General features: G+C 37.3%; 1 protein-coding gene across 3 annotated transcripts in view; it reads left to right on the forward strand.

The window, feature by feature from the left end:
• The first annotated feature begins 3,927 nt into the window (after window positions 1–3,927).
• Katnbl1 (katanin regulatory subunit B1 like 1) overlaps window positions 3,928–25,631 on the forward strand; it is a 36,855-nt gene continuing 15,151 nt past the window's right edge. For 2 of the 3 annotated variants that reach the window (XM_027925994.2, XM_071608065.1), the window contains exon 1: window positions 3,928–4,041. The gene's annotated coding sequence lies outside the window, so the exon portion shown is untranslated. Of the gene's footprint in view, window positions 4,042–25,070; window positions 25,119–25,631 lie in introns of those variants that run through there. The other variant, XM_071608064.1, reaches the window with a different exon arrangement.

Consider the following 25,631-nt stretch of genomic DNA (forward strand, 5'->3'; position numbering starts at 1 on the left):
GTATGACAGTAATACAATTAGAATTGCTTACCACAGAAATTATAGAGTTTAAAATGTTGATAGGCTCAAATGGGCCCTCTAACATGTACTTATTTGTACTTCCAAGGGTTAACCAAGTATTTTTGGCTCACCTTCCCAGGTGTAGAGTTATAACAGCTGTAGATTTATCAGAAACAACTCTTTCTGATAGAATCCTCAAACACTAAACACCCCATTTCCACTATCATTCTCCACCCTGACCCCCCAAAAAATCCCAAACAAAACTACTGCTTCCCCCAAGCAGGGCATAGTATTATGGTTGTGTTTAAAAACAATTGCAGATCCTGTAAACCAGGAGTGAGATGTGCTCATATCCACTGCTACTTCTTTATCTGAAAGTGCCATTACTTTCTTCCACAGTCTGCACAGGAAGGTGGGGATTGATTTTGCCAAAGTCAGTTGTCTGGAATTTTCTGAAGGTACTGCTGGTGAGCAGTAGATGTTGTTACTTATGGAACAGATGAACTATTGCTGTGAGTTAGACCTTTTCTAGCATCGTCATCTATCAGGCCCAGCATGGGTCTGAGGGTATGAGAGTGACATAAATGCAGCACATACTATGGTTCCCTGAACCTCCAGTCTGAACTTTCATACCTAAGGTTCTTGCCATCAATCTTCCTTCCCTCCCTTACCCTAGTTTTCCTGAATCCTTCCTGATGACAGATCAATTTTTTAAAGTACTGACTTTGTCACTTCTCTGCTAATGGTCCCTGTTGTGTCCTCGTTGCCTCCAAATATTGTTCCTTAATAATTCCAGGTCTTCATACCACTTGCCAGATGCCTACATACATTTTCATTCTTTGCACCTGGTAGTCTCTAAGGCTCTTTGCACACCACAGTGGTCCTGGAACTTATTTTATACTTCCCCTATCAAAATCCTGTCCAGCTTGTCAGGCCCATCTCAAATCCTCCTTTACTGTCCCTTTTCTGATCACTACATAGGACTTTGCATTAGAGTTCTTTTCTTGGTGCGTGTTTATGGGTCTTGGATACCTATACATAGTGCCTGAATAATTCTGCACCCCCTTAGAGAGCGGGATGAGAGGCAGGAATGCTAACTTACTAGCCTATTCACTCAGAAGGAATGAGAAGACTCCTTTGGAAGGGCTGTGATGAACGAACTTTTTGAATACAAGCACTCATACAGAAAATTTTTTAAAAAAATATGTATGGGCTGCACTTACTGATTTTTAAATAAAAACTTAAACTTCATTGAACCCTAAGGGCAAATATTTCAGCTTTATTGATAGGAAAAGTATTAATATGTTTTCATCACTAAAATGGCAATGTTTGTGTATATTTCAAAAGTAGCAATACAAAGGCAGATTTATGCTAAATTATGAGATCTGGGAGCTGGTGGCTTATGAAGCAAACATTAGAACCTGGGTCTGGAAAAGAATCTGCTTGAGACTCTGTTCTAACAAGTTTAGAAATGAGAATATTGAGGTTCTTTTCTAGCCTTTAGACAACCAGAAGCCTTGTTTTAGCTGAGCTTTTTTCTGTATTAACACAGCAGTTTCTCTAGAGTCATAGGACTCCGTTGTCTTACCACATCCTTGAGTTAAAAATCATGTCTTGCACTCTTTTCATTCTCTTATGGTAAAGGTCCAGCAATGATGTTTTTTGCATAATAGGCCATCAAGAAATTCCTGTTTATGATGATGAAGAAAGAGCTTGATAGAAAGTGACTTCATGTGTTTAATTTTATTTAAAATAACACACCTACTTAGTAGAAGTCACACTCAGGAAATATTCTTTGTAATACGCCCTCATAACTCAGGGCTCTAGCTCCCTCCACTCACTCACCCAGCTGAAACTGTTAGTAGGTGTGGCCCTACACACAGGCATGTACCTGCCTGTGCTTGGTGCAATCTGAGATGTTCTCAAAGCTATTGCTCATGCAAATATTCTAAAAATATGTTCCCACTGCCCTAAAGTGCTGCATTAAATTTTCATTATTACTATTTTTTGGATTAAATAAGGACCCTGTTACTAGGGAAGAAAAATACACTGTTATAATCACCTAATGATATCTTAACTCTGAATATTTTATCTGACAGGCTACCTCCATCCATTGTTCTCAACTCTCACAGCATTCAGGATATATACCTTTTATGATTGCATTCACTGTAGTGTATTGGAATGATCTCTCTCCCTATTTCTCTAAGCCATTGTGATCTGCTTCTGACTATCTCCAGCACCTGGAGATATGTCTGGCACATAGAGGGCCCTCAAAATATTGTTGAACCAAACTCCCCACTTTTTCCTTAGGCAAGTCCTGGAGAATTCTAAAGACTGCCTAAAAAAAGTGAGCCAAAAGCCAGGTGCAGTGGCGCACGCCTGTAATCCCAATGGCTCAGGAGGCTGAGGCAGGAGGATCAAGAGTTCAAAGCCAGCCCCAGCAAAAGCAAGGCACTAAGCAACTCAGTGACACCCTCTAAGTGAAATACAAAAAAGGGTTGGGCATATGGCTCAGTGGTCAAGTGTCCCTGAGTTCAATCCTGGTTACCCCCTCAAACACCCCCACCAAAAAAAAAAGCGTAAGCCAAAGGATGTACACAATCAGGTAGTAAGGAAGAGTTCCTTCAAATGTCCTGCTTGATTGGGTTCTGTTGGCAGGGAGAGGACTACTTGGCAGACTTGTTTTTGTCACACTTTGATTAACCTTGACCATGGGCTTACTATGAAGCTGGGTAAACTCTGGCTTCTGTAAGATGAAGAGAATTACCCTCATTAATTAAGAATGTATCAGGGACAGAACCAATCCTAATCTCATATTCTAGTGTTCCCAGCCCAGAGACTGAACCTGCTTTCTGAGGATAGATTCTGCATCACATGCATTTTTTGTATTCTCAAGAGTCTAGAAAAGAGCCAGGGATATAGTTCATTTCTTAGAGTGCTTGCCTTGCATGAACAAGGCCCTGGGTACAATCCCCTATGCCACAAAAATAAAATAAAGAAGACTAGCAGAGTCTGGGAACTAAAGCGTGATTGTTAACAGTTATGTAGTGCTTACTGTGTGCCAAATACTTCTATAAGCATTTTATATATGGTAATTCATTTAACACCTACAACCACACTAAGAGGCAGATACGTTATCACTTCCATTTTGTGACTTGCCAAAGAGCACATAGTTCCAGAGCCTGGGCAATTCATTCATCCATCCATGCATTTCATTCTGTGGCACTGGGAACTGAACCTAGGGGGCGCTTTATTACTGAACTACATCCCCAACCCTTTAAAAAAAAAAATATTTTTAAACTATATCTCACTAATTTGCTGAGGGTGGCCTCGAATTTGCGACCCTCTGTTTCAACTTCCCCAGTCACTGGGATTGTGGGTGTGCTCCTCTATGCCTGGCTCAGAGTCCAGTGCTTTTAAATACCTCCCCAGTGCATTTAAATAGGAGTGAATGACTATATATCTCCTTGTACCATATTTTTAATTTTTTTTTAGTTGTTGATGGGCCTTTATTATATTTATATGTAGCACTGAGAATCAAACCCAGTGCCTCACGCATGCTAGGCAAGCGCTCTACCACTGAGCCACAACCGCAGCCTCATCCCTGCACCATATTTTTACAGCAGATTATTTACTCTTTCTTTAGCAGACTGTGAGTCAAGTCCTCTCCCACTGGACTGTCCCTAGCCAGCAGGATCATTTGTTGACACCCTCAGTCCCCATCGCAGTATTACTTGTCAAGCCACAGCAAGGCTTCGGTGCATACCTGTGGCCACCAGAGGGCATCGCGAACACACGCCCTCCCCCTCCCTCTTCCTCCGCGATGGGAGAGAGGCCGAGACGGAGATGGGCGGAGCTAGCGTTGGGCGGAGCCCTCCAGACGCCCACTGGGGGCGCTATCCCGGCGGGCTGCGCGCGCGGCGGCGTTTGAATGGCTCTGAGTGGGGCCCGGCCCTGCAGTAGAGGGACGCTTTAGGCTGTCCTGCGGCAGTTTGCCAGCGCCGGCTCTGGGGTGAGGCGCTGCGGTACCATGAGGCGCCGGTAAGTGACGGCCAAGCCCGTGAGGGACCCCGCCCGCCGCTGCCTGAGTGGGCAGCGCCTCTCCAGCTGGCCTGGAGCTGCCCGGGCCCACCTGCAGGCCCCGCGGCGGCCTCGCTCGGCCGGGCCCGATGGGCTGCAGGGTCGCGGGGCGGGGCGCGGGCCGGGGTGCGGCCGCTGACTCGCTGTGGAGCACTGTGGGCCTGCTGGAGGTGGAGGAGGCTCGGGGCCGCCGGCGCTGAGACGCTCCGGGCTAGGCCCGAGGGGTCTGGTCGGGGAGAGCCTTGGACGGAACCTGCTGTCACTTATTTATCTTCGGGTGGAGTCGACATCTATACCCCGGGGAGCGGGGAGGACCGGACACGCGTGTGAGGAGAGCTGTTTGTGGACAGGTTTTCCTAGAGCCGCCTAGGCCTGGCCAAGGCATTTCCTTATTTTCTGATGTGTCTTTGGTTCCCAGACAGATGAGCTTTTGTTCCATGGAACATAACTGCATAAGAATTGCTAATTGCAACTTTAAAAACCTCCATTGTGTTTTCTGAAAAATAGTTCTGTAACAGTACCTAGACTTTACCTATTAAATGAGTTTACCTATGAAGATAATGAAGAGTTGATCCGTTTTCTTTCATAAAGTTCATTGGAAATAGGGTATCTATGCCTTTTTGTGTGTGTGTGTGTGTGCAGTTTCGGAAAAAATGGGAGATAAATTAATTCTGTGTTAATCACCAGTTTAGCACTTGTGAAAATCTGAGAAATTAGTTTACCTAATAGCTTAAACTTATGTATAAAATAAGCATCCTGGGATATGTGTGTGTGAGCGCGTGTGTATGTGTTAAACCTACTTCAGACTGAATCAGCACTTTATACATTGAGGCTTTTACTTGGCTAATAATTGGCAGCGAAATAATAAGTAATATATATTTTGCATTTTCTATGTGTTAAGCATTGTTTTAAGAACTTTGCTTTTGGTCTGTTAGTGATATTATCCCCATTTTGACAATGAGGAAACTGAGGCATCCAGAAGTCAAGTAACATGTACAGGGTTACACAGAGAATGCAGCTGGAACCCAAGCAGACTGGATCCAGGCTTTTAACTGTGCTGCTATGCTGCCTCCTTTATATGTGACTCTTCATTTATGTCAACTTTGGAGACATTTGTGAGAGTGTGCCTTTGTGTACACATAAATTAATTCATATAATATTTAGTTGAGTTCTTTGCTGGTGTTGACCGTACATGTTTTGTGTGCAAACAAAACATTGATTAAATCAATTTAACTTAAATGATTTGATCAATATTCATGTGTGTATTGTTGCTTATAGTTTTAATATCTTTGTATCATTTCTCAAGTGTAGAGAACAGTCAGAAGCCTGTATATTCCTGCTGGACCCCAGGGTGCAAACCTCTAATCCCAGATACTTCAGAGGCTGAGGCAGGAGGATTACAAGTTTGAGGCCAGCCTGGGCAATTTAGTGGGCCTGAGGTGTAGCTCAGTAGCAGAGTGCTTGCTTAGCATGCCCAAGACTGGATTTAATTCTCAACCCCATGGAGGGGAAAATAAAAAAAGAACAATCACTTCATAGGAAATCAACAGTTTGCTGGGCGTGGCAGTACACACCTGCAATCCCAGCAGCTTGGGAGACTGTGCAAGATAACTGCAAATTTGAGGCCAGCCTCAATAATTTATCAAGACCCTGTCTCAAAATATAATAGACAGACTTGAGGGGTGTGGCTCAATAGGAGAGACCATCTGGGTTCAACTTCCAGTACTTGAAAAAAAAAAATTAGTAGTTTATACTTATTTACAGCAGAACTTTTTAAATTGTATTTTTAGTTACTAAACTTTTGATTGCTTCTGTGCCCAGCACAGTGTTAGACCCAATTAATTGTATAAAAGAAATATTCCAGGCAACAAACTTGAGGGAGGTTAGTCTAGTTTGGGAGATGAGATTAACAGAAACAACAACAAAAAAAGAACATGATACTATTCATTAGTACATTGGCTATATGCTGAACTGAACTGAGTAAAGCTCAGCAAATAGCCAACAATTGAAGGATTTATGTAGGGCATTGAAGAGAAAGGTAGATGGGGGATTTTTAGGAAGCAAAGTATTCAGAGATTTGGAATTGGGAATGAAAATTTTTTTTTTTCCTTGGGAACAGTAAGTATGGTCTATTTGGAAAGTTATTGTTGAGTAAGATTGTGTGAGGCAAGACTAAGGAGTGTTGTACAAGACACACATTTGAAATATATGTATGTAAGCAAAGAGCAAGGTGTGATTTTGAAAGTTTTAAAACTTTGTCAGTGGTTCTCAGCTGGTGCATTTTTCCCCTCCAGGGGACATTTGGCACTGTCACAGTGTGGGGGAGAGAATGCTATTGGCAATCTGGCAAGATTGATAAACATCTTATAATAGGACAGCCCCTCCATGAGAAATGGTTACTCCAAATGTTGGTGCTGAGGTTGAGGAACCCCATTTTGATTGTTTGTATGGTCAGCCTCTGCTTGCATGTGCTTATAGATAAGTATGAATGATGAATTTCCAGAGCATGAGTACAAGTGATAATGTATCTTTTTATTTGAAATATAAACATTTTAAAGGAAGAAGTATTTTTTAATAACTTTATTTAATTTATTTATTTATTTTATGTGGTGCTGAGGATCGAACCCAGGGACTTGCACGTGCAAGGCGAGTGCTCTACCGCTGAGCCACAACCCCAGCCCCAGGAAGAAGTATTAAAACACAATAATTGATTAACTATAAAAAAACAATGGAGTTAAATGTCATTATGGCATCTCCAAGGTTTTATATCCAGAGATGCCATAATGACATTTAAAGCTAAAAGGAGAATAGAACCACTAAAATAAATTAGAATACTTGTGGTAATTTTTATTTTAGAAATGTAAACTGCAGGGCTGGGGATGTGGCTCAAGCGGTCGCGCTCGCCTGGCATGCGTGCCACCCGGGTTCGATCCTCAGCACCACATACAAAGATGTTGTGTCCGCTGAAAACTAAAAAAAAATATATATATATATATTAAAAAATTCTCTCTCTCTCTTTAAAAAAGAAAGAAAGAAATGTAAACTGCAGTTCACAGAAACCTATAATGAGATTTTAATGAAGACCCTTGGTATCTGTCAACTTACATTTTTCCTGAACCTCCTAAATTAGTCGTCATCGTCGTTGTCTTCTTCTTCTTCTTTCTTCTTTCTTCCTCCTCCCTCCCTCCCTCCCTCCCTCCTCCTCCTCCTCCTCCTCCTCCTCCTCCTCCTCCTCCTCTTCTTCTTCTTCTTCTTCTCTTTCTTCCTGTTAAAATCCTAAATAAGGTTTTAGTTCGTTGGTCATGAATCTTCACTTTGAAAGCTTAAAGGACTAATTTGATTTTTTTTTTTTTAAATGTACAAAGCACTACAGTTTTACGAATACGAAGTGAGTGTAACTTACTTCTTTTTCAAGGGAGTGGGCATTATCTTTTAAAAATGCTTGACCAGGGGTTGGGATTGTAGCTCAGTGGTAGAGCATTTGTGTAGCATATGTGAGGCACTGGGCTCTATCCTCAGCACCATGTAAAAATAAATAAAGGAAAGATAGGGTTGGGTTGTGGCTCAGTGGTAGAGCGCTTGCCTTAGCATGTGTGAGGCACTGGGTTCGATTCTCAGCACCACTTGAAAAACTGAATAAATAAAATAATGGTATTGTGTCCATCAACAACTAAAAAAAAAAATTTTAAAAGGTAACATGTCCATCTACAACTAAAAATTTTTTTACAAATGCCAATCAATATTACATTGATCTTTTATCAGTCATTATACTTGGTTGCTATTGTTTGAATGATCCCCTCAACTCACTTAATTGCCATTGTAAGATTATTAAGAGGTGGGCCTAATGTGAGGTATTTAGATCATGTGTGTTGAGAGCCACAGTGAAGTCGGGATGGCGCCTGGCATTTTGCCAGAAGGGGTGGTTGAGAGGTGACGCCAGGGAGCCATTAAGATGATAATTAAGTTAACCTGTGTATAATTGCTGTGACTGGAGGATGCTGGATTGAAACAGGCTGTGTATTCAGTTGTATATAGACCCCTGCTGTCCAGCAATAGGGCGGCTCCTGCTGCCTCACTTGACCGCTACTTTTGAGTTCTCATGGAGTTCCCGTTGAGCCTCGTGGAGGGCTGGGAGAATGCCCGGGGAGTGCGCGTGAAGTGCTGGTGAGAGTTCGGGCAATAAAGTAGTTCCTGTTTGAACCTACAAGTTTCTCGTGGTGGCTCGGTTATTTTGTGGTCAGCCAGACTGCAGCACATGTAGACTTCACTCACATGAATGGATTAATGCCATTATTATGAGAATAGGTTAATGATTAAATTCTGGTGAATTCTGACCCCCTTTTGCTCTCTTGCTTACTTTTTTCCTCATACACTCTCTCTTAACTTTGTGTTGCCTTCCACCATATTATGATGTATCAAGAAAGCCCTCACTCCATGGGGCCCTTTGATCCTGGCTTTCCCAGCCTCCAGAACAACAACAACAACAAAAATTCTGTACAAATTACCCAGTCTTTGGTATGCTGTAATTGCTGCAGAAAATAGTTGAAGATATTAATAATATTTGTTAATTTGGTGCTTTCTGGAAAATAAATTTAGGAAAGTAAGTTTTTTAAAAATACCTTAAGCATAATGTGAAAAGTGTTTACTAGAAGTATATACTTTTCAAATTACATGGAGTATAATTTGACTTTTCTTTTCCAAATCAAATGCTGTGCTTACTCTTTCCTGCTTACCTCTAAGTATTTTCTCACTAACGGTGTTGTATCCATTTACTTTGGAGAAGTTTGTATTAAACTTACCATTCTTATTTTTGAGGCATGATGAGAGTAGAGTTAGGGGACTCTTCAGAACACTCTTTACCCTATTTGGCTGCTTTCCTGTGTAACCACCTCTCTTTTCTTGAGTTTTACACACTGCCTGAAATTCTTTTTGCCATGAACAAGTCACCCAGAACCTACCACCTATGTATAATCATGAAATGTTTATTCCAGCATCTTCCTTTTTCACCAACTTTAATTTAAGACTTGTGATTTGGTGTTATGGTGGGAAAGGCACTGGTACTTGAAGTCACAGCTCTAAGCCTGGCTCTTCTATTAGTAACTGCGTGTTCTTAGGCAAGTCACTTAATCTCATCTGTAAATTGAAATTATCTTCAAGGTCCTGCTGTGAGGATCTATGAAATGGTTACTTTTCAAGGGGAAACCTTTGGAGAATAGGGCAATTGTTAAGTTGTTCATGTCTTACTGTGCATTAATTATAGATGATTTCTTTTAGAGGCATTTGTACAAGTTATTTCCATATGATAGACTCAGGTAGGAATCTTAGAATGGAATTTAAATTCTTTAGCCTATAAGCATCAGGCAGGCAGGGATCTTTGTTTTGTCTACTAATGTTTTCCCAGTGCCTAGGATTATAATTAGCCCATGACATATATAAATATTTATGAAATGAGTGAAGATGTGAAGGAATGAGTTGTCAGGGAAAGACAAACTTGCTAGAGTAGCACACAAATGCTCCTAGTACCTTGAAAGGACTCAGACTACAAACCAACTGGAGTACAGTTCAGTCACTCTTGTTGGGAAAAGTATAAACGGCAGCCATACCCCAGAGAAAAAACCCCAACATGGTGCCTAAGGACCTCTTCTTCCTACCTTCTTCTTTTCTGCAGTGGCGCGAAAAGTTCCCGCCCGTGTGAACTCTCCCACCTCTCCACCGGCGCCAATTTCAAATCTCGCTGGCGGGGAACTGTAGCCCCAATGAGAACTAATTCCTGGGCTCCGGAGCTGATATCTGAAAGAACTTGCCAATAAATGGGTTGCCTGCCATTTATCTAAGCTCTACCATCTCCCCCTTAGTTCTATATAAGCACACAGCTTTTTGCAATAAAATTGGAATTCTCCCGGCGAAGTGTCTTTGCGTGGGGAATTCTTTCAACTCTTACAGTATAAAAAATGCTGCCTAGTAGTAGTAAAGCATCCATTGTTCACTTGGTAGCCTTTCAGAACTATTAAGCAATTACTGCCTTGAATGCTCCACCTAATCACAAAGTACAACTTTGTCCATCACCAGATACTTGAGTGTGTACTTGACATTTCCTTATCCTAGCAATATCATCATCATTAATAGTTTGCCACAAATAAATCTTATATATTTGTAAACTATCGGTCTTTTATCAATGGAGGATTCATGGCACAACAGTTAAAAACTAGCCCTCTTGACTTTTCTCCAGGATAGGGGGGCCAGTGTAAACCCGGGCACCTGACCACTGAGGTACATCCCCAGTCCTTGGTATTTTTTGTGTTGAGGCAGGATTTTGTTAAATTGCTGAGGCTGACCTCAAACTTGAGATCCTCCTGCCTCAGCCTCCTTAGTCTTTGGCATTACAGGCATGCACCACTGTGCCCAGCAACTCTTGGTCATCTTGTTTCAGTCATTCTAATTCCACAAATGGAATATAAATAATCTTCAAGAACAGCTTTTCATCATAAATCCTACATTGTATTTAATTGATGTAGTTCTTAAGTCTCTTGTAATATATAGGTTCTTCTTTTTTTCTTGCAAAATTTCTATTGAGGAAACTGAGTCATATGTTCAAAGAATTTCCATTTTTAGATTTTTCTATTTGCATCCCCATGGTGGTGTTTAACAGATTCCTTTCTCTTCAGTATTTTATTTAAGATGATAACTTGTACCAGGTAATTATGTTCAGGTTAGATTTTTTTGGCAAAAATATTTATTACTAGTGTGTATTTCCCGTTGTATTATATCAGGGGGCATATAGTGTCTGGTTATGATGCTAAGATTGATCAGTGGTTTGGTTTTCATCAACCTGCTCTGTCCATTGAAAGTTTCCTATCACCTTTGCTTTTGCTTTCCATTCAGGCCCAGATTGGACAACTGTTTCTAATATACTTTTCAAATTAGATGGGGAATAATTTGACTTTTCTTTCATATGTGTGTGTGTGTGTGTGTGTGTACGTGTGTATATATATATATATATATATATATAGTAGTTTGACACAGTATCTTTATTTCACTTATTTATTTTTATGTGGTGCTGAGAATTGAACCCTGAGTCTCACATGTGCGAGGCAAGCGCTCTACCACTGAGCCACAACCCCAGCCCTGAATTTTCTTTTCCAGATCAAATGCTGTGCTTACTCTTTCTTGCTCACCTCAAAATATCGAAATAGAAAAAGCTCTAGATTTTGATTTTTGAGTATACAAGAATTTTACTGTGGTTGTTTAATTGGAGAGCTTTCCTTCATTTTATTTTTATAATTTCCTGTTTGTCATCAAGACTCACATCTGGAGCTGGGGTTGTAGCTCAGTGGTAGAGCACTTGCCTTGCACACGTGAGGCACTAGGTTCAATCCTCAGCACCACATAAAAATAAATAAACAAAGTAAACAACTAAAAAAAAGAAAAAAAGACTTAGGTCTGGTAGATGTATATTCTACTCAAATTAGATGCTCTGCTTCTGTGTTTCTACTAGTCTGTACTATCTATTCCTCATTTATAGCATTCATTATATATCTTTTCTTGTCATTTTTTCCTCTCGAGACTGTAAGCTTCTTGAGAAATAAGACATGTAGTTATTATTCATCTCCTGAAAAATAGTACTTGCTGAATTAATACATTGAGTTGAATACATATGCTTTTTTTCTTTTAATAGCTTAAAAATGAATCTTAAAATACTAGTACTTTGTGATGATATTCATTTGCTCACTGAAGGGTGTATGTATGTGTTTACATTAATAGTTGTTGAATTGATTTTTAGGTTGTTTATGTTAAGCTAGAGAAATGCAATTCCTGCCTGTGAGAAGTTTTGCAGTCTAGTTTTGCAAGAAGAGACACACCTAAATTCATTAGTAGCCAGTCATGTCTTCAATTTAGGTCCTCAGTTATTTGTTGTTTGTGAAAGAACTAAATTGTGCCATATTAACTAAATACAAAAAGAGATGGTGGGGCTGGGGTTGTGGCTCAGTGACAGAGTGCTCGCCTCGCATGTGGGAGACCCTGGGTTCGATCCTCAGCACCACATACAAACAAAGATGTTGTGTCCACTGAAAACTAAAAAATAAATATTAAAAAAAAAATCTCAATCTCTCTCTCTCTCTCTCTCTCTCAAAAAAAAGAAATGTTTCAGAGCCAGGCAAAGTGGTGTGCACCTATAATCCCAGCGACTCAGGAGGGAAAGGCAGGAAGATCACAGATTCAAGGCCAGTCTTGGTAATTCAGTGAGATCCTGTCTCAAAAAATATAAAGAGAAAAGAGCTGGGGAGGTAGCTCAATGGTTGAGAGTTCCTGGATTCAATTTCTAGTACTATTAAAAAATAAAGAAAAGAGAAGTGCTTCAGAGAGAGAGATTTGAATTCAATAATGATAAGAGAAACTTTCATGAATAGGAAAGGCAGGAAAGGAGTATTTCAGGGAGTAAAAACATTTTGTTTCAATAAAAATGAAACATTAGGAAAGACAGGAAGTTTAATTGCAAAGTTTAGAAAATGAGATGCAAAGTTATGAAGTTCAGGTATGCTTACAATGGTTTACACTTCTCCTCCTATTTCCTTTTGTAAAAGATTTAATGTGTCAGTTTTGTAAGTTTTTGCCATCTTTTTCGTTGATCTCTGTGATATACCAATATTAGCATTCTGCCAAACTTTGCCTATTGCTTTGAAATCACTTTGACACTCAAAATATTTTCTCCTCAAGTTTCAACAATTTGGTTAATTTATTTACTCCCATTTCTCTTTATCCTGGTTTCCTCCTCTATTAAAAATCAAAAGTCTTAGGGGCTGGGGTTGTGGCTCAGTGGTAGAGCATATGTGAGGCACTGTTTTGATTCTCAGCGCCACATATAAATAAATGAATAAAATAAAGGTCCATCAACATCTAAAAAATACATTTTAAAAAAATCCTATTTTATTATCTGCAGATTTTTTTCGTTCTTTTTGAAGTAAGGCTGGGTAGACATAAACATTTTTGCTTTCATCAATGAAGAAAGTGAGACTCAGCTATTTCCAATGTTATATATCTATGATACGTGGGAAAGCTGGGAATTTGAACATGGGTCTGTTTGACCTAATCTTCAAGCTATACCAGCCTTTAAGGTTGAATGAATCTTAATTTTTTTTAACCATTTAGTAAGCTGTGATACCTGCTAAATAGCACAGAGCTTTCCGGAGAGTTGAGACGCAGCAGGAGCCCCCAAGGCCTTTGCAGATGAAGCTTTTAACTCCCACAGGCCTCCAAGTGAGAATACTCACTTCAAGCTATTGCATGCACAGGGCACCTAGGGCATCTCCAGCTTAGTCTGCAGGGCTGACCCAGCCCACACAGCTGAGTGGAGTGCACAAAACCAGTAGGGCTGGTCTTGGTGATTGCCATTAAAAACAAGTATATATCCCAGATGTTTTAAGGAATGTTCTGAAACCTCTAGGACTGAAGTGTGGACCGGTTTCCTCCAGGGAAAGGAATGGGAGTGGCCCAAGGGAGTCATAATTTCTCAGCTCTGTCAAACAAGTCCCTAGTGCTCTGGACCCCAATTTCTTTAAGTCAGGTTACTGAGGTATCATTTCTTTGAGTTTTGACATGCACAAAGTTGTGAAATCACTACCAATCTAGATATAAAATGTGGCCCTCTATCAGAGAACTTCCTCTTATCCCTTTGTAGTCAATCGTAGTCAATTTTTCCCTCCCCCCAGGCTGTATTTTTGCTATTTCCAGAATATCATACAAATAAAATTGTATAGCATGTATCCCTCCAAGTCGGGCTTCTTTCATGTAGTATGATGCAGTTGAGTTCCATTGCTGCATGTGGATCTGTAGTTCTTTTTTATTGCTGAGTAGTTGGGAATTTTTATAGAAAGAAACTGTAGAAAAATTGACCTAGGAAATTAAACATTTGAACTGTGATGGGATGTCCATGCATTCTAATTTTGCTTAAGACGAACTTGGCTTATGCCTATTATCCCAGCATAATTTTTTATTTTTTTGGTACCAGGATTGAATCCAGGGACACTTAAATTACTAAGTCACATCCCCAGCCCTTTTTAATTTTTGAGACAGGGTCCCATTAGGTTCCTTGGGGGCGGGGCTGAGGTTGTGGCTCAGCGGTAGAGCACTCTCACCTAGCACATGCAAGGTGCTGGGTTCGATCCTCAGCACCACATAAAAATAAATTTTAAAAAAGGTATTATGTTCAATTGCAAAATATATCTATAAGTTGCTTAAGTCCTCACTAAATTGCCAAGGCCAGCTTTGAACTTTGCAATCCTCTTGCCTTGGCTCCTCCTAAACCACTGGGATTACATGCCAGTGCCACCATGCCCCAATCCAGCATAATTTTTAATAGTACCTCCTTTCATTCCCAAAAGACTCCTGTTTGGATGATCAATTATATTTCCAGTCTAAACCGAGTACATAGCAAGATGTGGTTATAGTTTGCTTACTTTCCAGTTTGCCCAAATTACTTTCCAAGATACTGTAATATGCATATTTACATTTTATATAAACATTGTAGTAGTAATAACATGTAATCTCATTTTAATCTTTACAACAATATTCTCATTTTGCATTTGAGGAAACATTCAGATTAGAATAAATGACCTGCCAAAAATCATGAGCTAGAAGCTCTGTATATTCTACAGTGTATATCTTAAGGTCTTTGCAATATCTATTAATTAATTAATTTGGCCCTTAATCTCTTATATTTGTTGGGAGGAAGTATAGTGTATTGATTATAGGCAATGGAGAATATAGGTAATGGAGCTGGGTGCAGTGTTGCACACTGTGCCTGGGTTATGGTAAACTTTTTTCTTTTCTTTTTTTTTTTTTTTTTTTGTTATGTGATGCTGAAGATTGAATCCAGGGCCTTACGAACGTTAAGGCTGGCACTTTACCACTGAACTGTATCCCCAGCCTTTAATATGCAGTGAAATCCTCTCTTCTCCCCAAAATAAAACCTCCCACTCTTAAAAAAATAAGAGTACTTTATGTTTTCCCCTCTAATTAAAAATTAATAATTTTAACCTTCAGTAGTTGGTACCCAATTATGAATCCCTTTTGAAAATATTTAATCATAGGGACTTTTTAATATATTTAATTTTCAAGAAATAGTTTAACATGCAGCATATCCATAATTACTTGAACAGAGTAAAGCATCCATTAAAATGTATATAGATGCTTTAAACATACCTTGGAAAACTCTTCAGTAATGTTTTTCCACAGTTAATAAAGGCAGATGTTGTATAGGATAATGTAGGGACCAGGAGATGACTTTTTGCAGGAAAGCAAATAAAACAACAATTTGGGCTTGAATTGATGGGGCTGTAGTTCTGACAGTGGAAGAGGGAAAGTCAGAATGAATGGATCCATGAACTATTCTGAAAGAAGATTTAAGACTTTGTGACTATTAGAAGGATGGAGAGGAACAAAAATAATTCCCCGATTCTAGTCTAAGAGAATTTTGATGTCATTAATTTCAAATGTGGTAGCCCAGGTGGACATTGAAGAGACTAAATAGGTTTTAGACACACTGACTGGAACCTAGCAGTGGCAGGCAGACCAGAAAGCCAAGGCCAAAGAAGTTAGGGGAAAGACTGGGTTTAGAGAAATAGCTTAAGCCATGAAATCATACTTCCTCTGTTTTAGGATAGAAAGAGGAGTTGCTGAAGGAAAAGAAACCCAGAGAATGGTAAAGCAATAAGAAGAGTCAGCAGAGCTGTATTGTTTGAACAAAATCAGGGAAGAGTCAGAGAGTGATGAAAGAGCTAGCTGATGATGAATAATGAGCAGTCTTTAGAGTTGGTGTGGCTGACCTTGATGAGCATCATCGCTGCTATAAAGGCTATAGCTTTCAGTGATGTTGAAGATGCAACTTTTTAAATGAGAGAGTAAAATGAAAACCAAGATTGTAAAGGATTAAATACAAATTGGAAGTAAAAAGCACTATTGTAGAAATTTGGCAGGAAAGGAAAACAGATAAAGGGTATAAGAGTTGATAGGGGAAACCTGAGCATGTTTGAAAGCAGATGGGGAGAAATCAGTTCAAAGGGAGAAACTGAAGATTTTTTAAAAAGTGGGAGCAAAGTCTAAATTGAGGTAAGAAGACAAAATTGAGAAAATTAGATGAAGCTGTCCTAATTTTGGAAAAATTAAAATAGATTGTTTTAATGAAACTTTACCTCTGTATGTTGGTATTTCCATCTTATTTTGATTACTTTTAGAGTTAAGTCGCTTTTTTAAAACAGTAATCTCATTAAAATACTTATTTCTTCAGATTATAAAAATAATAAAATAATTCATGTTCATTGTAGAAAATAGGGAAACTTGTAATGAATGAAAAATCACCTGTAGTCCCACCCACAATAAAGAACTTCAGTTAATTTGTGTTTGGGGAAGGGGACATAGGAGTTTGAACCCAGGGTCTCATGCATGCTAGGCATGCACTCTACTTCTAAGCTACACCCTCATTCCATGGTTAATGTTTGGATAGAGCTTTCTCCCAGTTTTAAATTAATTATATGTATTTTAACTGACATAAAATATAAAAAAACCCTAGATGTTAATGAGGTGTCATATGTTTTGAAACATGTATACATTATACAATGTTGAAATCAGGTTAAACATATCTGTCCACTCAAATATTCATAATTTCTTTATAGTGAAAACATTAAAAATCCTTTCTTTTAGCCTTTTGAGAAGTACAGTGTCTTATTGTTATCTGTAGTCACCCTGCTATGAAATAGCACACCAGAACTTCTTACTCTTATTTAACTGTAACTTAGTACCTATTGGTCAACTTTTCCCCTGTTCCTTCCTGCTGCCTACTCTTTCCAGTCTCTGATTACCACCATTCTACTATCAACTCCTATGAGATCAACTCTTAGATTTCAAATATGAATGAGATCTTGCATTATTTGTCTTTCTGTAATGATCGCCATTTCTATCCCTGTCCTGACAAATTATACAATTACATCCTTTTTATGGTTATGTAATATTCCATTGTATATATGTTCATGTTTTCTTTATCTAGTCACCAACTAATGGACACATTAGTGTGTGAATAGTTATCTCTTGGTTATTGTGAATAGTACCACAATGATGAATATGGAAGTACAGATATCTTTTTGTCATTCATTTGCTTTGGATATATACCTTGTGGTGGGATTGCTGGTTCATGTGTAGTACTATTTTTGATTTTTAATTTTTTTCTTTATGGTACTGGGGATAGAACCCAGGGCCTGGTACATGCTAGGCAAGCACTCTACCAATGAACTACATCCCTAGCCCTTTTTATTTTTATATTTTTGAGGATACTGGAGATTGAACCCAGGGGCAATCTGTCACTGAGCTATATCCCTTGCCCTACTTTTTTTTCTCTTCCATTTTGAAACAGGCTCTTGCTAAGTTGCCCAGGCTGCCATTAACCTTGTGATTTTCTTGTCTCAGCCTACAAGTAGCTGGGATTACAGTATATGCCACCAAGCCTGGCCATTCTGCAGGTTGTCTCTTCCCTCTGATGATTATTTCCTTTGCAGAACCTTTTTAGTTTGATATAATCACATTTATCTATTTTTGCTTTTGTTTCCTTTGCTTTAGAGCTTTTTGAATGGATATATGTTATCTATATCTTGTTTGAAAAACCGGGATCCTACTTTGCGTTCAGTATTCTGTTTTATTTTTATTTATGTTTGTTTATATTTGCGTGCTGGGGATCAAATCTAGGGGCAAGCACTTCTAGCCCTATATCCTGTGTTTTAAAATACCATTATGTTTGACCCTTCCTCCACTTTTAAAAGCATTCTTTGAAAATAGTGTTTTTAATGTTCCATTGTAGGCAATGATCCCATGTGGATCAGCCTTGGTTTCTTTTTTTTTTTTTTTTAATATTTATTTTTTTGTTTTAGGTGGACACAATATCTTTATTTATTTTTATGTGGTGCTGAGGAACAAATTCAGTGCCTTGCGCATGCCAGGCCAGCACACTACCACTTGAGCCACATCCCCAGCCCCCAGCCTTGGTTTCCTAAGTCTGTTTTTATCACCTTGTTTTTTAACCTAATCCAAATTTCATTGTTAAATATTTCAGATACCATAGTAGTTAGCATGATTCTGATAGCTGAATGTAAGAGGTAGGAATCAATAACCCCAAACCCTAAATATTGTCCCAGAATATCTCATTTTTACCTTCTCTCTCCTCTCCCCTTCACTGAAATTCTTGAGGGAAAAAGTCTGTGTTTATCTTTCCCTGTCATTTTTTTGGTTGGCAGCTGCCTCTTGTTGGTCTTTAAGCCCTATAAATCTCCTCATAGGAGATTTGGCTTACCCAAATAAAGTGAGGGAAGGGTGGGAGAAAGCTTATAGCTTATGTTTATCTGTCCATTTGTTGTCTTCTCAAAAGTTAGTACTCATTTGGCTTGAATAAAGCATTAATGTTTGATTATTCAGATTGAAAATGCTGACTGAACTCTATTTGAAAATAATTTGTTTCAATTAACAAAAACAGATGTGATGGAATGGCATCCTATGCTTTATGCTCTATCACTGACTGGCCAATATCTTTGGATGTGTTACTTAGCATACTGGGGTTAAACAAAAAAGCTGGTTGGAGCTTTAAATTCTGAAACCCGTTTATTTCTTATCTATTTTATTATTATGATAGTGTTTATAAACTGTCTTTATCCTCAAGGAAGTAAATAGAAAACACCTTTATAATAATAGGAGTGACTATGGTGGTGACTTGAGAATGAGTCTTTAGAGACAACCATGTTTAACTTTTGAAGAAGAAATTGCCTAGTGAAATTACAAAGTTAAGTACAATATAAATAGTATACTGTGGTATGTTAATGTAGGAAAGTTAAATTAGCTTGATCTTGAGTTGCAACTTAAGATATAGACTAAAGTCCAGACATATTTCATTCCTATGTGATGAGTTTTTCTCTTTGTGAATTTCTGAACATTTAAAGCTGTTTAACCACTTGATTTGGCTGCCATCAGGATAGATTATATGAATAAATTCCTTTCTATCTTTCTGGTGGGCAAAAGCTACTATATATAGAAAATTCATCCTTTCAATTTCTTCTGTGTACTGCTGTTTTATTTTTCAAGAAAAATACTATAATCTTTAGGAAAATATTTAATATTCAGAATAGTTTTAAGTCAGCATATTGGTCCCTTCCCAGCCTCCTTGTCTGTTTTTATTCTCTTAGGACCTTATTTCTTTTGTTCTTTTTTCATTAAAAGACCATCCTTTATATTTTCTATAATCACTGCTCCAACCTGAATGTAGGAGGTATGAATCAATAATCCCAAACCCTAAATATTGTCCCAGAATATCTCATTTACCCAGCCCCTCACACATGCTAGGCAAGCACTCTATCACTGAGCTACAGCTACAGCCGACCATTTCAGATTCTTTTTGTTCTATGACCAGATAGAATGTCAGCAGCACATAGAGAGCTTTAAACTAATTTCAGTAGCACTGTAAATATTCTTGAGAGCAAAAGGATAATCCTATATTACTGCCCTTAAAAGATGCTATCAGATTTCATGAAACATGAATTTGCAATGAGGTTTTATTATTAAAATTTTGATAATTTTCTTCCACTTAAAATAAAAAACTTCATTGAAGTATTACATATATTCCATAAAATTAATGTTTTAAATATTTGATTCATTGTATAGATGAACAGATTTTACAGTCATCATCCCCAGTACAGTTTTAGCTTGTGCCCATAAGCAGTTACACCCACTCCCTCTCCAGCCTAAAATAACTACTAATCTAATTTTGGTCTATAAATTTTTAATTTTATGGACGTTTCATATAAATGGAATCATGTAGTATAAGATGTGCTCTTTTAAAAGTGTCTGGCTTCTTTCACTTAACCATAACTTTCACACACATTATAGAAAGAGAAGAGGGAAGTTGAGTCATTGGTTCCTTTCATTTTTTTTCTCTAATTTCTTTAGTTTCAAAGACTTATAATGTTAAACATATTTATCTTCATTATTTTGGTTCAATGTACCTAAATACCTTGCTCATTTTTACTTCATTGAGAGAACAGAGTTTTGACTATTATTGTCATTCCTCAGGAAATCTAGTTTGAATTCAGATGTCTTAGGGGAGAGTGTTAATATAAGTGGTGATGATTCTTAATTTTAAATTCCCTTTGTTCATCACTGGTAAATAGGGAAATCATCACTTTCATATATTAACCTTGTATCTTGATAACTTGCTGTAAATCCCTTATTAGTTTCAGGATTTTTTTTGGTTGATTCTTTCAGGTTTTCTCTATTGATAATTATATTATCTGTGAACAAAGATAGTCACATTTCTCTACGGTGCTACTGAAATTAGTTTAAAGAAAAAGGCAATCTGTATGCCTTTTTATTTCTTTTTCTTGCTTTATTGCATTAGCTAGGCCTTCTAATACACTATTGAAAGGCTGTGGTGAGAGGGGCATTGTTGCCTTGTTTCTAATCCTGGTGGAAGAGTTCTGTAATTTTTACCATTAAGGATGTATACCCTTAATACCTATAGGTTTTTTTAGGTGTTCTTTATCAAGTTGAGGGAGTTCCCCTGTTTTACCAAAAGTTTTTGTCCTGAATGGTTTTTGGATTTTGTCAGATGCTTTTTCTACATCTCTGGATGTGATTATGTAATTTTTCTTCTCTAACCTGTTGATGTTGGTGGATTACATTAGTTGATTTTCTAATGCCGATCAAATCTTCTCTGCCTAGGATAAATTCTGTGTGGTTATGATGTATTTAGTCCTTTATACATTGTTGAATTTGATTTGCTAATATTTTGTTGAGTATTTTATCAGTGTTCGTGAGGAATTGATAGTTTTCTTACAATGTCTTTGGTTTTGGTATTAGGGAATTCAGAATATTTTTAAGTCAGTATATTAATTCTAAGTTTTTTGTAATATACATTCAACTAACGGATTTTAACAGTTTATACTGATTACAATTTGTATTACTTTTTTATTTTGTATTTTTTGATGTACTGGGGCTTGAACTAGTGCTTTGTGCATAATAGGCAAGTGCTCTACCCCTGAGGCACATCCTTAGTGCACCCCCCACAACAACACACACAATTAAAAAAAAAAAAAAACTTTTGAGATGGTTCTCACTAAGTTGCCTAGGCAGGCTTCAAACTGCAATCCTCCTGCCTCAGCCTCCTGTTGCTGGAATGATAGGTGTGTACCACATGCCCAGCTCACTTTTTTAATTAACCATTTTATTTTGAGGTAATTATAAATTTCCTCTTAATACTTAGCAACCACTAATGCATTTCTGTAAATTTTGTTTGTTTGTTTCACAAATGCTCTATAAATGGATTAATGTAGTATGAATCCGTTTGGGGCTAAGTTTTTCCATTCAGCATAATCCTCTGGAGATTCATCCAAGTTATTATATATTTCAGTAGTTCATTCTACTTTATTGCTGGGTTATAGTTAATGATATTGATCTATCAGAATTTGTTTAGCCATTTACTTATCAGAGGAAATCTAGGTTGTTTGAAGTTTTAAACTATTATGAATAAAACTGTTAGAAACATTCATGATGATTTTTTTTTTTTTAACCAGTAATTGAATCCAGGGGCTCTTAACCACTGAGCCATATCCCCAGCCCTTCTTTTTTTTTTTTTTTTTTTTTTTAGTTATTGGCAGACACAACATCTTTGTTGGTATGTGGTGCTGAGGATCGAACCCGGGCCGCCCGCATACCAGGCGAGCACGCTACTGCTTGAGCCACATCCCCAGCCCCCTTCTTATTTTTTATTAGAAACTGCATCTTGATGAGTTGGATAGGGACTTTGCTAAAGTCCTGAGGCTGGCTTTGAACTTGCAATCCTTCTGCCTCAGCCTCCAGAGTAGCCAGGATTATACATATGTGCCACCATTCCCAGCCATGATGAATTTTTATGTGAAGTAAATTTTTATTTCTCTGAGATAGATTTTCAGGGGTGTGATTGCTGGATCATATGGTAGTTAACATTTTTAGGCAGGGTTTTTTTTGTTTTGTTTTGTTATCAGTACAGGGGATTGAATCTATGGGCACTCTACCACTGAATTACACCCCTTCCCTTTTTGTTTTTTATCTTGAGTCAGGGTCTCCTAAATTGCCCAAGTTGGCCTTGAACCTGCAGTCCTACTGCTTCATCCTCTAGAGTAGCTGGAATTATAGGCAAGCACCACCTTACCTGGCTACGTCTTTAATTTTTTAAAGAAATAGCTAAAATGTTTAGCTATGCCATTTTGCATTTCCACTAGCAATCCGTTTTCTTTGTATCCTTGTCAGTATTTTGTATTGTCACTATTTTTATTTTATTCTAGCTATTCTGATAGCTGTGTAGCAATATGTCATTTTTTTTGCATTTATCTAATGGTTAATGATATTGAATATGCTTAACTGCCATGTTTATATCCTATTTAGTGAAGTGTCTTTTTTTTTTCTTCCCTCTTTTTGGTGGAAAAAATGTATATTTAGAATTAGCATGCTCTTTGCCCATTTACTAATTGAATGTTTGGAGGTTTTAATGTTGATTTTGAGAATTCTTCATATATTCAAGATACTAGTCCTTTATGGAATATGTGGTTTGCAAATATTTTCTGCCAGTCTGTAGCTTGTCTTTTCATGTTCCTACCAAGTTCTCATTTGCCAAGCAAGTTTTTAATTTAAAAACATTTTTTTTAGTTGTAGATGGAAACAATATCTTTATTTTTATTTATTTATTTTTTTAATGTGGTGCTGAGGATTGAACACAGTACCTCATGCTTGCGAGGCAAGCCCTCTACCACTGAGCTACAACCCCAGCCCGCAAGTTTTTAATTTTTTTTTACTTTTCTTTTTTTATTTGTTTTAATTAGTTACACATGACAGTACAATGATCTTGACATATCATACATTTGAATCAGATGGGATATAATTTCTCATTTAGTTTTTAATTTTTTATGAAATTGAGTTTATCATGTTTTCTTGGATCATGCTTTTGAATTTTTTTAAAGACCAGTTTGCCTTTTTTTTAAAGTCCAAGATCCCAAATACTTTCTTCTTTTTTTTTCTGAAAGATAGTTTCACCATATTTTGTGACAGCTTTATTAAGATATTTTCACTTGCCAAGTGTGAAAATATCTTAATCCCAGCAGCTCAGGAGGTAGAGGCAGAACGATTGTGAGTTCAAGGCCAGCCTCAGCAACTTAGTGAGGCCCTGTCTCTAAATAAAATATAAAAAAGGGCTGGGGTTGTGACTCAGTGGTTAAGTGCCCCTGAGTTCAATCCCTTGTACCAAAAAAAAACCACGAAGATATAATTCACTTATCATATAGTTTAAACATTTAAATGCATAGAAAAGCAATTGTTTATTTTCTGTTTATAGATGTGTCTATTTTAAACCTTTTATATAAATGAATCATGCGATATGGCCTTTCAGTAACTGAATTATTTCACTTAGCATAATGTTTTAAACATTCATCTATGTTATTCTGCTTCTGTACTTCAGTAATATTCCATTGTGTGGACATCATATTTTGTTTATCTGTTCATTGTTTGATGGGTATTTGGTTGTTTCCTTTGTTATTAAAAATAATGAATGATACTATGAAAATTCATGTGCAAGTTTTTTTGTAGACGTGTTTTCCTTTCTCCACTTGTTGAAAAGACTCCTTTTTTTCCCATTAGTTTTCTTTTGTGCTGCTTTCAAAAATCAGTTGAGTATACCTATTTGAGTGTTTCTGGGTTTTCTGTTCCATTGAGCTGTGTATCTATTTCACACCAATATCACAGTCTTTTGAGTACTGAAGCTGCATAGTAAGTCTTGAAATAGGGTAGACTGATTATTTCCTCTTTTTTCTCTTTTGAAATTGTTTTGGATATTCTAGTCCCCTATGTTTCCACTAAATTTTAGAATAATATTGTTGATATCTACAAGAAACCCTGCTGGAATTTTTATGGAAGTTGCATTAAACCCATATTTCAGTTTGGGGAAAATTGATTACCATTTTGAGTCTTTTAGTTCATGAACATAATTTTTCTCTACTAGATCTCTGATTTATTTCTTCAGAATTTTGTATTTTTCAGCTTTGCAAGTGTTATATAGTTTTATTAGGTTTACACCTATTTTTTTTTTTAATCAAGTTTAGGAAGGTCTTCTCTATTCCTATTTTTCTGAAAATATTTATGATGAATGGGAACTGAATTTTGTCAAATGCCTTTTCTGTATAAGTTGATATGATCATTTAATTTTTCTTCTTTAGTTTGTTAATATAATAAATAACAGACTGGTTTTTGAATATAGAACCAGTGTTGCATCCTTGGAATTAATCCTACTTTGTTATGCAATGTAATGCCCTTTTTTTTTTTTTTTTTGTATTGCTGACTTCCATTTGCTAATATTTTAAGTTTTCCCTTTTTGTATTGTTTTTGTATCTGAATAATAATATTAAATTAATAAAATAAGCTGGGACATCTTCCCAGCTCTTCTATTTTCTTGAAAAATTATATAAAACCATTTTTTATTCTTTAAGCGTTTGGAATAATTCTCCCCCCGAATCATCTGGGCTTGGAGATTTCTGTTGATAGTTTTTAAATTTATGAGTTTAGGGGCTAAGGATACAGCTCAATGTTAGAGTGATGCCTAGCCCCTGGGCTTGATCCCTAGCACACTCTGTCCCCGCCAAAAAAAAAAAAAAATACACACATACATATTTTTGCCTGTATCTGTGTGTTTTGTTTGTTTCCTTAATGGTTACAGGGCTATTCAAATTATATGAGTGGTAGTAGTTATTTTATTTCTAAACTTTATTTTCTTGATACTTGGAATTGAACCCAGGAGTGTTTTACTACTAAGCAACATCCCCAGTCTTTTGTATTTTTTGATTTGTGACAGGGTCTTGCTGAGTTGCTGAGGGTCTTGCTGAGTTGCTGAGGGTGTCACCAAGTTACTGAAGCTTGCCTTCTGCCTCAGATGATCCTTCTGCCTCAGACTTCCAAGTCATTGGGATTACAGTTGTACACCACCATATCCAGTTAGTTGTTGTTTTTTAAATAGAAATTAACCCTCTTCCTTTAACTTAGCAAATTTATGTTTGTAGACTAGTTAGTGTTTTCTTACTGCCTTTCAATATTTGTAGAGCCTGTAGTAACATCTTTTGTCCATTCCTGACACTGGGAATTCATATCTCTTACTTTTCTTTGTCAGTCTCCCTGGAGGTTTGCTAGTTTTTTTTGTTTTCTTTTTTTTTTTTTTCAATGAACCAACTATGTTTCATTGATTATTTTTCTTCACTTTTATTGATTTCTGTTCCCTACTGTGTCCTTCCTTCTGCTTGCCTATGGTTCTTTTGCCCTTCTTTTATCAAGGTTCTTTAGGTAAGAGCCTAGATTATTGATTTCAGATATTTCCTCTTATATCCATTTTAGTCCTATAATTTCCCTCAGAACTATTTTAGCTATGTTCCACAGAAATAAATTTATTATGGTTTGTTTTAAAGCTCAGGATATAGTCTATTTTATTTGTCCTATCACATTTGAAAATAATG

Source organism: Marmota flaviventris, chromosome 2 (genome assembly GCF_047511675.1).
Source record: "Marmota flaviventris isolate mMarFla1 chromosome 2, mMarFla1.hap1, whole genome shotgun sequence".
NCBI classification, from domain to species: Eukaryota; Metazoa; Chordata; class Mammalia; order Rodentia; family Sciuridae; genus Marmota; species Marmota flaviventris.